The following is a 15,495-nucleotide window of genomic DNA, read 5'->3' on the forward strand; positions in this document are numbered from 1 at the left end:
AGGTATGTTTTCACTTTAAGATGCATACATGGATCCAATATATCAATCCATTTCCTCTTCAGGAACTCAAGCTGCATCGGAAGATGCTTTGGAAACGCCCTTCAGCGTGACCGGCTCTGAATCATGAGTGATCAGTCCAATGGATGGGTGAGACGTCACAGGCAGGGTGACGTAGAGACCAGGAAGCTTAAAAGCATGTGTGGTGAAACAAGCGATCCGCCTGTTTGGAAGCCCGCACTGTGATACTTCCCCCCTGGGAAGAGTGCGCAAAGCTCTGCCTGTCTTTCTCCGAGGAGAATGATATGGAGGGCGTCGATGAGCTCAGTTGCATCAGTTCCACAAGCATCAGTTACACAAGCATATTATGCCTGATTATAGTGAGCAGCATTAATGAGGAGTGGAGCCTATTTTAGACCTGCGTCTTTTGAACCGCTCAGTCAGGGGACTGAAGTTCAACACGCTCGTACCCAAACAGGTTTAGTCTCAGACCAAGTCCGAGGACTGGTGTGTCATGATCAATCTAAAAGATAGACTTATCTCCATCCTTCCTCATCAGAAGTTCCTGAGCTTTGCTTTTGGGGCCAAAAGCATACCAATACCGATACCGGTTCTTCCTCTGGTCTTGCAATCTCACTCCACACTTTCACGACTCAACCACATTGACATTAACCTTGGTTCTTGTCTCAGGGCCCAGTGCTAAGAGCGCCTTGTTGCTGCATAACGCTAGTGACAGACGCATCCCTCACTGGTTTGGGTGCTGTCATGAGTGGCCACCCTGCCTGCAGTCTGTGGAGTGGTCGCCATTTGACATGGCATACTAACTGCCTGGAGATGCTGGCCGTGCTTCGAGCACTAAAACACTTTCTCCCAGACCTAAGAGGTCACCATGTGTTGGTGCACACCAACAACACAACAGTGGTCAAGTCAAGTCAAGTCATCTTTATTTATATAGCGCTTTATACAAAACAGATTGTGTCAAAGCAACTGAACAACATTAATTAGGAAAACAGTGTGTCAATAATGCAAAATGACAGTTAAAGGCAGTTCATCATTGAATTCAGTGATGTCATCATTCAGCTCAGTTCAGTTTGAATAGAATCTGTGCAATCATTTGCAATCAAGTCAACGATATCACTGTAAATGAAGTGTCCCCAACTAAGCAAGCCAGAGGCGACAGCAACAAGGAACCAAAACTCCATCGGTGACAGAATGGAGAAAAAAACAGTTGGGAGAAACCTGGCTCAGTCGGGGGGCCAGTTCTCCTCTGGCTAGACGAAACCAGCAGTTCATTTCCAGGCTGCAGCAAAGTCAGATTGTGCAGAAGAATCATCTGTTTCCGTTGGTCTTGTCCCGGTGGTCGTCTGAGACAAAGTCTTTACAGGGTATCTGGGACTCATCTAGTTGTCCTGGTCTCTGCTGTCTTTCAGGGCTGTAGAGGTCCCTTCTAGGTGCTGATCCACCATCTGGGCTGGATATGTACTGGATACAGGTGACTGCAGTGACCATCTGACTTGGATACAGACTGGATCTGGTGACTATGCTGACCTCGGAATAAAAGAGAGACTAATATTAGCATAGATGCCATTCTTCTAACTATGTAGCATGTACATCGGGTATTATGGGAAGTGTTCCTGGTTCCAGTTTACCTAATTAATGCAGCCTAAAAATCCTTTAATGGATTTGGATATTAGAAGCGTATTAGAGTGTTATGTGTAAGCCAGGTTAAAGAGATGGGTCTTTAATCTAGATTTAAACTGCAAGAGTGTGTCTGCCTCCCGAACAATGTTAGGTAGGTAATTCCAGAGTTTAGGCACTAAATAGGAAAAGGATCTGCCGCCTACAGTTGACTTTGATATTCTAGGTATTATCAAATTGCCAGAGTTTTGAGAATGCAGCAGACGTGGAGGATTATAATGTAACAAGCTTGTTCAAATACTGAGGTGCTAAACCATTCAGGGCTTTATAAGTAATAAGCAAGATTTTAAAATCTATACGATGTTTAATAGGTAGCCAGTGCAGTATTGACAGAACCGGGCTTATATGGTCATACTTCCTGGTTCTAGTAAGAACTCTAGCTACTGCATTTTGGACCAGCTGGAGTTTGTTTATTAAGCATGCAGAACAACCACCCAATAAAGCATTACAATAATCTAACCTTGAGGTCATAAACACATGGATTAACATTTCTGCATTTGACATTTAGAGCATAGGTTAAAATTTTGATATATTTTTGAGATGGAAAAACGCAGTTTTACAAATGCTAGAAACTTGGCTTTCTTAGGAAAGATTGCTATCAAATAGCATGCATAGGTTCCTAACTGATGACAAAGAATTGACAGAGCAGCCGAAGAAATATAGAGCCGAGTATCATCAGCATAACAGTGAAAGCTAACACCATGTTTTCTGATGATATCTCCCAAGGGTAACATGTAAAGCGTGAAGAGTAACGGCCCTAGTACTAAGCCTTGAGGTACTCCATACTGCACTTGTGATCGTTATGATACCTTTTCATTCACTGCTACAAATTGATAGCCGTCATATAGGTACGATTTAAACCATGCTAATACACTTCCATCAATACCATCAAAATTTTCTAGTCTATGCAAAAGAATGTTGTGGTCAATAGTGTCGAACGCAGCACTAAGATCCAATAGCACTAATAGAGAGATACAACCACGATCAGATGATAAGAGCAGGTCATCTGAAACTCTAAGGAGAGCAGTCTCAGTACTATAATACGGTCTAAATCCTGACTGGAAATCCTCATAGATACCACAGATCTCTTATATCAACCACCAAGGGGGTCTGTATCACGCCGTTTGTACAAACTAGTGTACCAGATCCTTGTGTGGTCCCAGGGCAAACTCCTGGGCATTTGAATATGGGAGCAGACATCCTGTTGAGGCAGGGGCCGAGGCCCGGGGAATGGATGCTTCACCCCGAGGTGGTGAAGCAGATATGGAGAAATTTTGGCCAGACTCAGGTGGACCTGTTTGCGACTTGATAGACATCGCACTGTCCCCTCTGGTTCTCTCTCTGACTCACCCAGCTTCATTGTGGCTGGATGCCATGGTACAGACGTTGCCGAGGCTTCGTCTGTTCACCTTTTCCCTGATTGCTCTGCTCACGGGAGTTCTCGAGTGAGTGTGCCAGAATGGGGTCTTTCTGCTGTTAGTAGCTCTGTTCTGGCTGGGCCGAGTATGGTTCTCGGACTTGATTTCCCTCCTAGACGGCTCTCCAGGGGAAATTCCCGTCAGGAGGGACCTCCTCTCACAGGCGGAGGGCACGCCCCCGCTCAGAGTTGGAAGTTATGGGTGTGGCCCCTGAGGGGGCACAGCTCGTAGCTTTCAGTCTCTCAACCGAGGTTGCTGAGACCATCCTCCAATCCAGAGCTCCCTCCATGTGGAAACTGCAAGCCTTGAGGTGGAAACTTTTCACCTCCTGGTGTGGAGACCACCAGCTCGACCCAGTTAACTGCCCGGTTGGTTCAGTTCTGGAGTTCCTGCAGGCCTTTCTCTCCACAGAGTTAACCCACTCCACCCTGAAGGTCTATGTGGCGGCCATTGTGGCCTACTGCGCCCCTCTCGATGGCCAGTCAGTGGGCAGACACCCTCCAGCCACAAAAAGCCTCTGCTAAGCGCTGAGGCCTCTGGCCAGAAGAAGCTTATGCTAAGCGGTGGATCAGGATGCTATCCTAAAGCCTCAAGTCCTCTGATCTCCCCTCTCTTAGGGGTCAAGACTCACTCCTTCTGAAGTTTGGCCATTGGACGGGGTGTCCCCGATTACTTTGATTTGAAAGTCTGGCGGCATGGGCAAAGTCGTTCCCAAAGCATCCTCCGACGCAGCTCGAGTTCCTGAAGAAGAACGTCTCAGGTTACGCATGTAACAATGGTTCCTCGAGGGAACAAGATGCTGCGTCTCGGGGCCATACTTCCGGCATCCCTGCCAGCGCTTGCTTCATTTCTAGAGGCTAAAAGTCGGTTTCACTGCAAGAACTTTTAAGCTTCCTGGTCGCTACGTCACCCTGCCCGTGACGTCTCGCCCATCCATTGGACTGATTACACACATGATTCAGAGCCAGTCAAGCTGAAGGGCGTTCCCAAAGCATCCTCTGACACAGCGTCTTGTTTGAGAGTTTTCTGTTCATCCATTGAGAGCAACTTTTACTTTGAAGGCCAAAAAAGTAGTGAAAACATCATGGAAATAGTCCATGTCACTCTAGTGGTTCAACTGTAACTTTCTGAAGCACTGGGATTGCATTTTATGTGCCAAAAAAAAACATAAATAAATAAATAAAATTAAAATATTGACTATTTTAAACATGTTCTTCACTTCGCTTCAATCTCCAACACTCATTCACAAGAGCTTCTTCTTCTACCGCCCACGAGAGCACCACGACACATGCATGTAGTGTTGATGCGAGAGCACGACTCTCATGATACAACCAATACGCTGCAGTATGCAGTAAGTGCTGTACTGTTTGCAAGTAGAGGAATGCTGTATTACATTATTGCAGTAGTCTTCCTCTGCTTGCAAACAGTACAGAGCTTCTGGTACGGGTTGTATTTTACAACACACATGTGTTGTGGTGCTCTTGTGGACTGGAGAAGAAGAAGACACTCTCGTGAATGCATGTTGGAGACTGAAAGAAAGTGAAGAAAATGTTGAATCATTATTGTATTATTTATTATTTATTTATTTTTTATTTTTTCGCACAAAAAAGCATTCCTGTCACTTCTGAAAATTACAGTTGAACCACTGGAGTAACATGGACTACTTCCATGATTTTTTCACTACCTTTATGGGTCTTCAGAATCAGAAGGAGCTTTGTTACCAAGTATGTTTATACACAACGAATTTGACTTGACTTTCTCCCAAGGTTTTTTTCTCCATTTCTGTCACCGATGGAGTTTTGGTTCCTAGCCACTGTCGCCTTTGGCTTGCCTAGGTTGGAGACACTTGACTGATTGCACAGACACTACTGGAAGAGAACTGAAGTGGGTGATGACATCACTGAATCATCAATGAACTGACTTTAGCTGAAAAAAAATACTGTTATTGTCTTGCATCATTGACAAACTATTTATCTGTTTAACACTGTAAAGCTGCTTTGACACAACCAGTATTGTATAAAGCACTATACAAATAAAGGTGACTTGACTTAACTTGACTTGATTTGGTGACAGGAGCTTCCAGTGCAGAAGAAACATATGAACTAGCCGAAAGTGGACTCAGCAGAGATGGGCATCTTCCTTTTTCCATCTCCCACCACTGGATGGTCCATCCGCCAGCTGTTGATCCAGCATGTCAACTCTCGCTATGTCCATCAGCAGGGGGCTGATGTTAGAGATTTGCCCGTGTCTTCCTTATAGGCATGGACCATCTGGACTACAATGAGGATGATATCAAGGAGGTTTTTAACATCTGCCTCGATCTGCAGTGCCCCGGTCTCGGAAACGGAGGAAGAAAGAGGCTTCCTCTATCCCACATGGCCCAAAGGCTATCCAGGAGCCCGCGACCAAGTGGTGTCCTTTTTGAGGGGGGTGGGGGGGTAGTGTCAAGGTTCTGTCATTTCGGTCCAGTGTAATTCATGGTTTTGTGACAGAGCCCTGACACTCCCATCGTGTCGTTGTTTTCGTGTGAGCAGGCGGCTTCAAGAGTGCTCGAGCCATGCGCACTCGTCTGCGTGTTAGGTTTCATGTTGGAGCGTGGTGTTCAGATAACGGCACTCATGTCTTGTTGAGTTTCCGTTTCATGTCAGGGTCTGGACACTTGCGTCCCATGTTCTGTCTGGTTGTGGGAGTGTGCGGTCTCAAGTTCTCGAGGTCTTGAGTTTGCTCAAAAATGTGTGTTGTGTATTGTGTAGCACACGGTTTGTGTTTAGCCGTGCTTGTGTGTTTGTGCTTTTCTTATTGTCATGTGTTGTTGCTTTCATGTCCTGTTTTGTCTTGTGCTGTGTAGCACGCAGCTTGGTTTTCGCTGGCTGCATGCTGTCTTGTCTTGTGTGAACATGCGGCTTATGATTTTTCTCATTAGCTGCGTGTTCGTGTCTTGTTTTGTTTTGTTCAAACACATGGCTTTTGATTGTTTTGCTGACCATGTGCTTGTGTTTTTGTTTTGTGTGAGCACATGGCTTTTGTCTTTGTTTCCTGTGTGCCATGTGCTCTCATGTCAATTGTCTTGACCCCACCCATCTTTTTACCTGATTATTGGTTAATTTGCCCCACATGTGTTCCCTCATTACCCTCTTCATTCGCTCCCTATTTATTCTCTTTGTGTTTGCAGTCCCGTGCCAGTTCTTCATTGCAACGTGTGTTCCCCAGTTGTATTCTAATCCTGCCTTGCCTTGTCATGCCAGCCTGTTATTCCCCCAGGGAAGATTTATTTATGGGCTTTTTATGCCTTTATTGGAAAGGACAGTGTAGAGTAGACAGGAAAGTGTTTTTTTGGTGAAGAGAGAGGGGAGCGGGATCAGCAAAGGACCACGAGCCAGGACTCGACCCCGGGTCGCCATCAGCGCAGTTGCGCTGTATATGTCGGCGGACTAACCGCAAGGCTATTGGCGCCGACCAGACTGGGCTTTTCAAATTGACAGTAAAACACATTCAGATCGTCAGCCAATTGTTGATTCTCCACAGACTGTGTGGCTGGTGTTTTGTACTTAGTGATGTTCCTCAGACCAGTCAAAACTGACACCAGGTTGTTTGATGAAAATTGTTTTTTCAGCTTTTCAGAGTAGTTTTTTTTAGCCACTCTGATGTCCTTGTTAGTCTGTTTCTGGCCTGGTTATACAAGAGTTTATCCCCACTTCTGTAAGCATCCTCGTTGGCATGATGAAGCTGTCTTGAGTTTCCCAGTAAACCATGGTTTATCATTATTGAATGATAGGAATGTCCTGTTAGGGATGCACATATCCTCACAGAAACTGATATATATGAAGTTACAGTCTCTGTGGGCTCGTCCAGATCCGTGGCTGCAGCTTCAGTTACACTCCAGTCAGTGATGAACCAGGTAGTGATCAGACAGCCCCAAAGCTGCCCATGGGACAGAGTGATATGCATCCTTTATTGTGGTGTAACAGTGATCCAATATATTACTGTCACTGGTGGGACATGCAACATGCTGTGCAAATTGCAGAGATTTGATTTGTTAAAATCTGCAAAAATGATTCAAAAAGAGTCCGGGTAGTACTGAGAGTACTGTTGCTCCATTTCAGTTATTTGTTCAGCCAGCTGTTGCATAGTGCCTGTTCTGACTATGCTCTTCATATAAAGCCTTGCACTTGGATCCACTACTCCGTTGTGATGCCTAAATGTTACAGTATTAAAGTGCCAAGTGCTATTCCACAGGCAGAACAATAAATACAATTAAGTGACAGTAACAAATGAAATAAGGGTAGACTGTGTTAAGAATATTAAGTAATCCTCAGGTACTGAGATAAAAATACTGAGATAGATCAGTGTCCAAAGTGTCAGTGTAGAGTGTAAAGTGTCCTAGCAAAAGTGACAGTACAATACAATAAATAGTTAACCTTAAGAGCAGTCAGTAGTCCTGAGTAAGAATCTCAGTGTCCAAAGTGGTCGAAGTAAAGTGTTTAAAATTTGGCAGTAAGTGATTGCAGGTCTAGATGAAGGATAGCTGGCTGTTAAGCAGTCTGATGGCTTGAAGATAAAAGCTGTTCTTCAGGCTGGTAGTCCATGATCAGTCATAAGTAAACAGTGAGTACAAGAGTGGGCTGAGTACACATCCCTGTGGGGCATCAGTGCTCAGTGTGTGTGCGGAAGATGTGTGGTTGCCAGGTCTGACCACCTGGGGTCTGTCAGTCAGGGAGTCCAGGACCCAGTTACAGAAGTGACAGTTGAGACCTAGATCCTTCATTTTGACTATAAGTTTGGTAGGAATGAATTGTGTTAGCTTCTGCACATAGGTGCCTCTTCCCTCAAAGTGTTTCAGGGCAGAGTAAATGGGCATTGCAATGGCATCGTCAGTGGATGTGTTAGTCCAGTAAGCACATCGGAATGGGTCCAGGGTGTCAAGTTTGACTAAACTTTCAAACCACTTCCAGAGTGTTCCACAGTTTGGGCGCTAGATAGGAAAATGATCTGTCACCCGCAGTTAATTTTGATATTCTAGGTTTTATCAAATGGCCCGAATTTTGAGATTGCAGTGGACGTGAAGGACTATAATGCGATATAAACCATTCAGGGCTTTATAATTAATTAGCAAGATTTTTAAATGTATTCGTTATTCAATAGGGAGCCAGTGCAGAGTTAACAAAGCCGGGCTAATATGGTCGTACTTCCTGGTTCTAATAAAAACTCTAACTGCAGCATTTTGGACCAGCTGGAGTTTATTATTAAGCGCGCAGAGCAACCACCCAATAAAGCATTACAATAATCTAACCTTGAAGTCATGAATGCATGAATTAACATTTCTGCATATTACAATAAGAAAATATTATATTTTACAAATACAATTTTAAGATGGCAAAATGTGGTTTTACAAATGCTAGAAACATGGTTTTCAAAGGAAAGATTGCTATGAATTAGCACACATAGGTTCCAAGCATGTCACTGCTGTAAAATGACACTGACACTTACTAGCTAGTTATCTAGCAACTATAGGCACTGGTTATATGGTTGCTTAAAGTCTAAATTAGTGGCATTTGTCTGTCATATAACAGCTGTAAAACATTGTCCAATGTACTGGCAGAAAGTTGAGTTGAATTTGTAATTGTAAAAATTTTAATGAAGTAAATGTTAAATATAGATGAGTATTTCACTGTAAAATATTAGTTAATTTGGTTTAATTTTGTTGTTTTCAGATCACCTGCCGCTGCAACAGAAGACAAATTTAAATCAGATTAGAGAGATGAGCAAAGAGAGACGTAAGTATGTTTTAATCTCATATCAATGAATCTCAAAGATAAAAAGAGCCTCTCAGAGTGGCAGTGTCTCTCAGAAGTCAAGATGGGCAGAGGATCACCAATTCCCCCAATGCTGCGGTGAAAAATAGTGGAGCAATATCAGAAAGGAGTTTTTCAGAGAAAAATTGCAAAGAGTTTGAAGTTATCATCATCTACAGTGCATAATATCATCCAAAGATTCAGAGAATCTGGAACAATCTCTGTGCGGAAGGGTCAAGGCCGGAAAACCATACTGGATGTCCGTGATCTTTGAGCCCTTAGATGGCACTGCATCACATACAGGATTGCTACTGTAATGGAAATCACATCATGGGCTCAGGAATACTTCCAGAAAACATTGTCGGTGAACACAATCCACTGTGCCATTCGCCGTTGCCGGCTAAAACTCTATAGGTCAAAAAAGAAGCCATATCTAAACATGATCCAGAAGCGCAGGTGTTTTCTCTGGGCCAAGGCTCATTTAAAATGGACTGTCGCAATGTTGAAAACTGTTTTGTGTCAATTACAACATAATGGCTGCGTAGAAGAAGGATCCAGGTACTAAAATGGCCAGCCTGCAGTCCAGATCTTTCACCCATAGAAAACATTTGGCGCATCATAAAGGGGAAGATGCCACAAAGAAGACCTAAGACAGTTGAGAAACTAGAAGCCTGTATTAGACAAGAACACTGCATGAAAAGAGGTGTATTCGTACTAGGAAACTCCTGTATACTCCACTGATTTTCGGAAGTATCTACTAGTTCCACTGAGGGTAAACTTCTAATTCCACCAAGTTAGGAAACTCCCGTAATGATACCAATTCGGATGTATCTTGCTGAAGGGATATCCCCGTGGTATATGCAGCCATTTGTTGCCATGGCAAGTAATCCCCTGAAGAATGTTGTCAGGAGACATTTTCACACCTCAAGAGCCCTTTCACTTCAAACCTTGACACACCTCTGCTGTCCTTATTGGTGTTTTTTCTCAACATTGATTGGTTGTTTTAAAAAAAACACACCCCAAACCCTGACAACTATTGGGACAGTGACCTGTCAATTTCCTGATACTAGTTTTTGATTGGTCACGGTTTTCATTTAGCCCAACCCAAGCCCTCATAGCATAGTGACTTGATTGTTTTTGGCCAGCTATGTTAATAAACCATAACCACCCCACCCACTTTACAACCCAACCCCCTCAAAAATGGAAAACAGAATGGATTCAGAATTTCTTTTTATTAAAATTAAACCAAAACACTTAAAGCATTAAATATATAAATAAAGCATTAAATATATAAATAAAAAACTATAGGAACTGTACAGGGGAAAAAGTACTTTTATAAAATTTAACCAAACACAAGCAATATTATAACAGTTACAAAATATAAAACAAAATAATATGTACACAAAGCAAAGTACTTTTATAAAATTTTACTAAACACAAGCAATATTATAACAGTTAGAGAATATAAAACTAAATAAACTACTTAATATGTACACACAGCACAAAGTATTTAAAATGTAACCAAACACAGCAAACACAAACAATATTAAAAGAAAATAAGTTGCAGAATATGAAACTAAATAAATCTAACCTAATAAGTATACAAAGAATAAGATAAAATAGAAGAGAATAAGTGAAAATGTGCAGTTTGTGGTGCAATTACTAAAATTGCAAAACCAGTGCAGTTTAGTTAAAGTTGAAGAAAGGAAGGTCCATCATGTCCATGTCCATTTCCATCAGCCTTAACACGCTGATGATGCAAAATAGTGTAGCGCATGTCTGCCTCCAATCTGCGCTGAAGCTCCTCACAAAGTTCTGACAATTGTGGGTTCCTGTGAGATGGAGACCTCACAATCCACACTGGCCTTCCATCAACAATGGCATCCTCCTCGTCAGACATCAGCTCCACTGTTGCAGTCTGCCAAAGCTCTCTCTCTGCATCGGTTTGAACAACCTTGGACCTGGAATCCAGCAACTGCAAAACACACAATGTGTTAACCACTAAAAACACCCAAAAATGTATCAAACTTAAAGGAATAGTTCACTCAAAAATGAAAATTCTGTCAATGTACTCACTTTCATGTTGTTACAAACCTGTAAATGTCTTGGTTCTGATAACCACATTAGATGGAATGTTTATAATCCAACCAATCATGAGCCCCATTGACTTTAAAGTAGAAAAAATAAATACTATGGAAGTGATTGGAGCTCATGATCAGTTTGATTTCAAACATTCCTAAAAATATTTTCTTTGTGGTTTATCAGAAGAAAATAACAGAATTTTCAATTTGGGGTGAACTATCCCTTTAAAGACAAGTTGATGAATTTCTACACTTACCCGTCTTTTCCTTTGTCGGTTTTTAGCTCATGTTTTAATGGCATCTCTTAGCTGGGACTTTTCTGGCTGAGACAAATTGTACTTTCTCCAAAGTGTTTCAAAGTATGTCTTGCAACACGCTGAATAAAAGAAAATTCAGATAAGTGACGGAAACTACACTATTGAAATCATAAGATGGACAAAATATAAGAGACTAAAATTATAGACATTAAAATTGTTAAACAAACATTTTAAAATTACCTTGTATACACTCAGGGTCTGCATCTGCAAAAGTTGTTTTCAATTCCTCTAGCAGATAAGTCATGACTGCTTGGTTACGAGGCGAACTTATTCTGTGTGGACAGAGAGAAGTGTGTCATTAAATACATTTAAAAGGAATATGTAAAACCCCATAAACAGCATGGCCCACAAAGGCCAAATAAACATAGCAGAAAAACAGCCTTACCCAGTTTGTGGAAAAACAGTCTTACCCAGTTTGTGGATCATATTTATGTGGGTTGTTTTCCGAATTGTGAAGGCGCCTTACAGCTTCCTGTAACATTGAATGAAAAACGCTTTAATACATGCACACATAACGTTACATTGGCTGGAAACAAAAGTTTTCAAACGACGTAGTGTAACTTACAGACGTGACAAACTGTTAAAAGGCCGGACAACTACAACAACGAAAGGGTCAAAAATAATTGTTTACTCAAGGTGATGTATAATTTAACTGTTACTAATAGATATGTATAATAAAGGATAGCTGTCTTACGACGGAGTCTCTAACCTCATCACCTGGCGGCCATCTTACTACGGGGAGCTCGCTCGCTCGCTCACTCGTAACATTGTGTTTTAATGGTGCATGTACATTTAAATGACCATAACTTGCTCAATTTTCTACCAATTTTCAAATGGTTTGGTTTCTTACATATGCTATTAACGTGTCTATAATTATGGATGATTTAACAAGTTTCATGAAAATTATAAGTATGCAGTGTCATTAGGGTGGCCATTCGTGCCAGTCCTGCCGGACACGCCCGAACATGTTTTCGGGTGCGTTCTCCGGAAGTCGCGTTGGTCGACCTCATACGTCATCAAGGTTTAATATTTCGGGTTCAATTTCAGAAAAGCAAATTATAGATTCCGATTGCAATCCAACACATTAAAGTTTTCTCTAAAGCTTCTGGTTTAAACCTAAATCTTAATAAATGTGAGTTGTTAGCCATTAAAACCTGTCCTTCTCTCTCTCTTTACAGTTAAGTCACAGGTAACCTATCTGGGTATATCCATATGTAAGGATGATAAAGTCAGATGCAGACTGAACTTTGATCCAGTTGTTGGGAAAGCTAAAAGGAAGTTCAATTCATGGTTACAGAGAGATTTATCTCTGAGAGGACGAACTCTTATTGCTAAAGCTGAGGGTATCTCAAGAATGACTTACCCTGCTCTCTCCTTATATGTGGATAAAGCTGCATGTGCAGATATTGATAGAATGCTATTTGATTTTCTGTGGAAGCATAAGAGGCATTATATTAAAAAGTCTGTGGTTATTAATAATTATGAATGTGGTGGTCTAAACTTTCTAGATTTCACTTCTTTAAATAATACTTTCAACATTAATTGGTTAAAGCAGTACTTAATTAATCCTGATTCATTCTGGAATACTCTTCCTAGTCTTGTTTTCTCTAAGGTGGGTGGTCTCCCTTTCCTATTGCTATGTAACTACAACATCACCAAATTGCCCCTTAAATTGTCTAATTTTCATAAACAAGCGCTTTTGGCCTGGCACCTAATTTATAAACACAATTTTAGTCCTCAGCGGTACTTTATTTGGAATAATTGTGATATTATCTATAAAAATAAGTCGTTGTTTTTCCCAAACTGGGTTAAAAATAATTTTATTCTGGTTTCTCAGTTAATCAATAAGGTTAAGGATGTGTCTTACAAATTACTTCATCTTTTCTATCCTGTGAAGCTTTACTTAAAAAAGATGTTTCCTGATATTGACACTTTATGTTCTTTTTGTGGTGCTGAACACGAATCCATTTCTCATCTCTTCTGGGAATGCACATATACAAGTCTGGTTCTGGAAGAATTTTTGTATCTTTGTTCACACATTTTCATCACAGAGTTTTTCTTTGTTATATAAAGATGTTTTATTTGGTCAGCACAACTTTGATAAAAATGTAAAGGACCAATATTTTTTGATAAACCTATTTATTTTTCTAGCAAAATTTTTTATACATAAATGTAAATTTCAGGATGCTAAGCCCTACTTTTTTTATTTTCTATAAGGAACTTAAATCCTACCTGGACACTCCCAGTACATCCAGCAATTCCAAAGCCCTTAAAACTGTCTCACTATGTCATTTGCATAATATTCTCCTGACTATATAATCTGTAGCTGTGCTCGCAATTGTATTTATCCCTGGCATTGACTTTGTATGCTCTTAGCAATTCAATAAAAAAAAAAAAAAATTCAGAAAAGCAACCGTTACATTTCAAGGTAAGAATGAAACTACAATGATTGTATGTCTTAAAAGAAATAAATCTTAATTTTCTAATGTATTTTAACTGAAATGTGACAACCTCGATGACGTATGCGGTCGACCAACACGACTTCCGGAGAACGCACCTGAAAACATGTTCGGGCGTGTCCGGCGGGACTGGCACGAATGGCCACCCCTAAGTGTCATAGGTTCATCTCTATCGTTTATAACAAACCAAACCATTTGAAAATCGGTAGAAAATGGAGCAAGTTATGGTTATTTGAAAGTACATGCACCATTAAAACACAATACTACGAGTGAGCGAGCTCCCCGTGGTAAGATGGCCGCCAAATGCGGTGCGGGCCAAACATCTAGCCTTTATTTTACATATCTTTACTACTATATTGTCCGCTAAAATCAAACTCAACTTACCGCAATGCCCACGTTGTGCGCCCTCTTTATCCTTTTATGTAATGGCTCTTCCCGTGGTCTTTGTTCCTCTTGCAGTCTTTGCTTGTCAAACTTTCGCTCAAGAGCACAAAGACGCTGGATAGCATCTTCGAGAAGAACAGTGTTTGCAGCTTGCTTCTCCATCAAACCCTCAAGCTGACGAGGCAAAGCGTTCTGACCGGATATCAGCTGTTTCATTAAATAATTTATGCTCAGTGGGCTTGCTGCTGGTTGCAAAGCCCTATTACTCACGGGAGTAGTAAAACTCAGGTTTCTTTTACACGCCATCACAAACAATAGTCAGTTTCACCAAGTCGCAATTCGCAAAAAATGACTTCCGTACACAATGCCGACGCGAATGATACTGTAATGTCATTGGTTGCATTCCCTTACGCCACTGACATATTGGCCGGAACTCTGTTATGAGTGGATACTTTACAAACACAACCTTCCCCATTGGATGCTTTCCGCGACACCCCGCCCACCGCTTCCATATGGCATATGGTAATTCCACTATGCACTGTGGTAGAGATTTAGAAATTTGTTTTGTCATTGTTAATGTCTATTTTCATTTTTGTCATTATCTGTAAATGTCAACCTTTACAATAAACCTTTTTCTTGATATACTAAAACAATGTTTGTTGTATTCCTCTTGACTAATGTAACCCATGAAGAGTCAGACATATAAAGTAATTTTTACACATTAAAAAGGTAATCATGTCTATTGACTTGGTTTATTTGAGAACATTTTTGCAACAGTCAAAATAACAAATTAAATTGTATTACTAACAAGCGTGTTTAGGGGATAAGGTGTGTTGTGGAAAGTCGCTTGGCTGTGTCGCTTGATATGATATACCATAAGTTATTTTGATATAGCAATTAAACTTACATAAAATTTATAATATGTGTCCCTGGACCACATAACCAGTTATACGGGTACATTTTATTATTATTTTTTTTTTGAGTTTTACTTTATAAATATTTGGCAGAGATACAACAATAAAAAACGGTAAAAAAATATTGAGAAAATCCCCAGTTGTCCAAATGAAGTCCTTAGCAACAAATATTAGGCTACTAATGATAAATATATTTTTGATAAATGTAGTGATCTTCACACAAACACCAATAAATATATTTACATTACTATTATTTTTATGGAACTTTTTTAATATCCTAATATTTTTTAACAACAGAAAAATCAATTATTTTGATCCATTTAATGTATTGTTGGCTATTCCTAATGCTACAAATATAACCTACATGTGCTACTTATGAGTTTACTTATGTTTTGTGGCCAAGGGTCAAATGTGACACGGATATATTATAAAAGA

General features: G+C 40.7%; 1 long non-coding RNA gene across 2 annotated transcripts; it reads right to left on the reverse strand.

Moving 5' to 3' along the window:
• Positions 1–10,440: 10,440 nt before the first annotated feature.
• LOC122147179 lies at positions 10,441–14,213 on the reverse strand. 2 transcript variants are annotated; one of them, XR_006161454.1, is made up of 6 exons: positions 14,147–14,213; positions 11,869–11,899; positions 11,714–11,775; positions 11,484–11,575; positions 11,244–11,362; positions 10,441–10,880 (listed from the first exon to the last, which is right to left on the reverse strand). It is a non-coding gene; the product is annotated as an uncharacterized LOC122147179 (long non-coding RNA). The 2 variants fall into 2 exon arrangements; XR_006161453.1 differs by lacking the exon at positions 11,869–11,899 and having other exon boundaries at positions 14,147–14,200.
• Positions 14,214–15,495: the final 1,282 nt, after the last annotated feature.

The sequence above is a fragment of the Cyprinus carpio genome, chromosome A13 (assembly GCF_018340385.1).
Source record: "Cyprinus carpio isolate SPL01 chromosome A13, ASM1834038v1, whole genome shotgun sequence".
In the NCBI taxonomy this organism is placed as follows: Eukaryota; Metazoa; Chordata; class Actinopteri; order Cypriniformes; family Cyprinidae; genus Cyprinus; species Cyprinus carpio.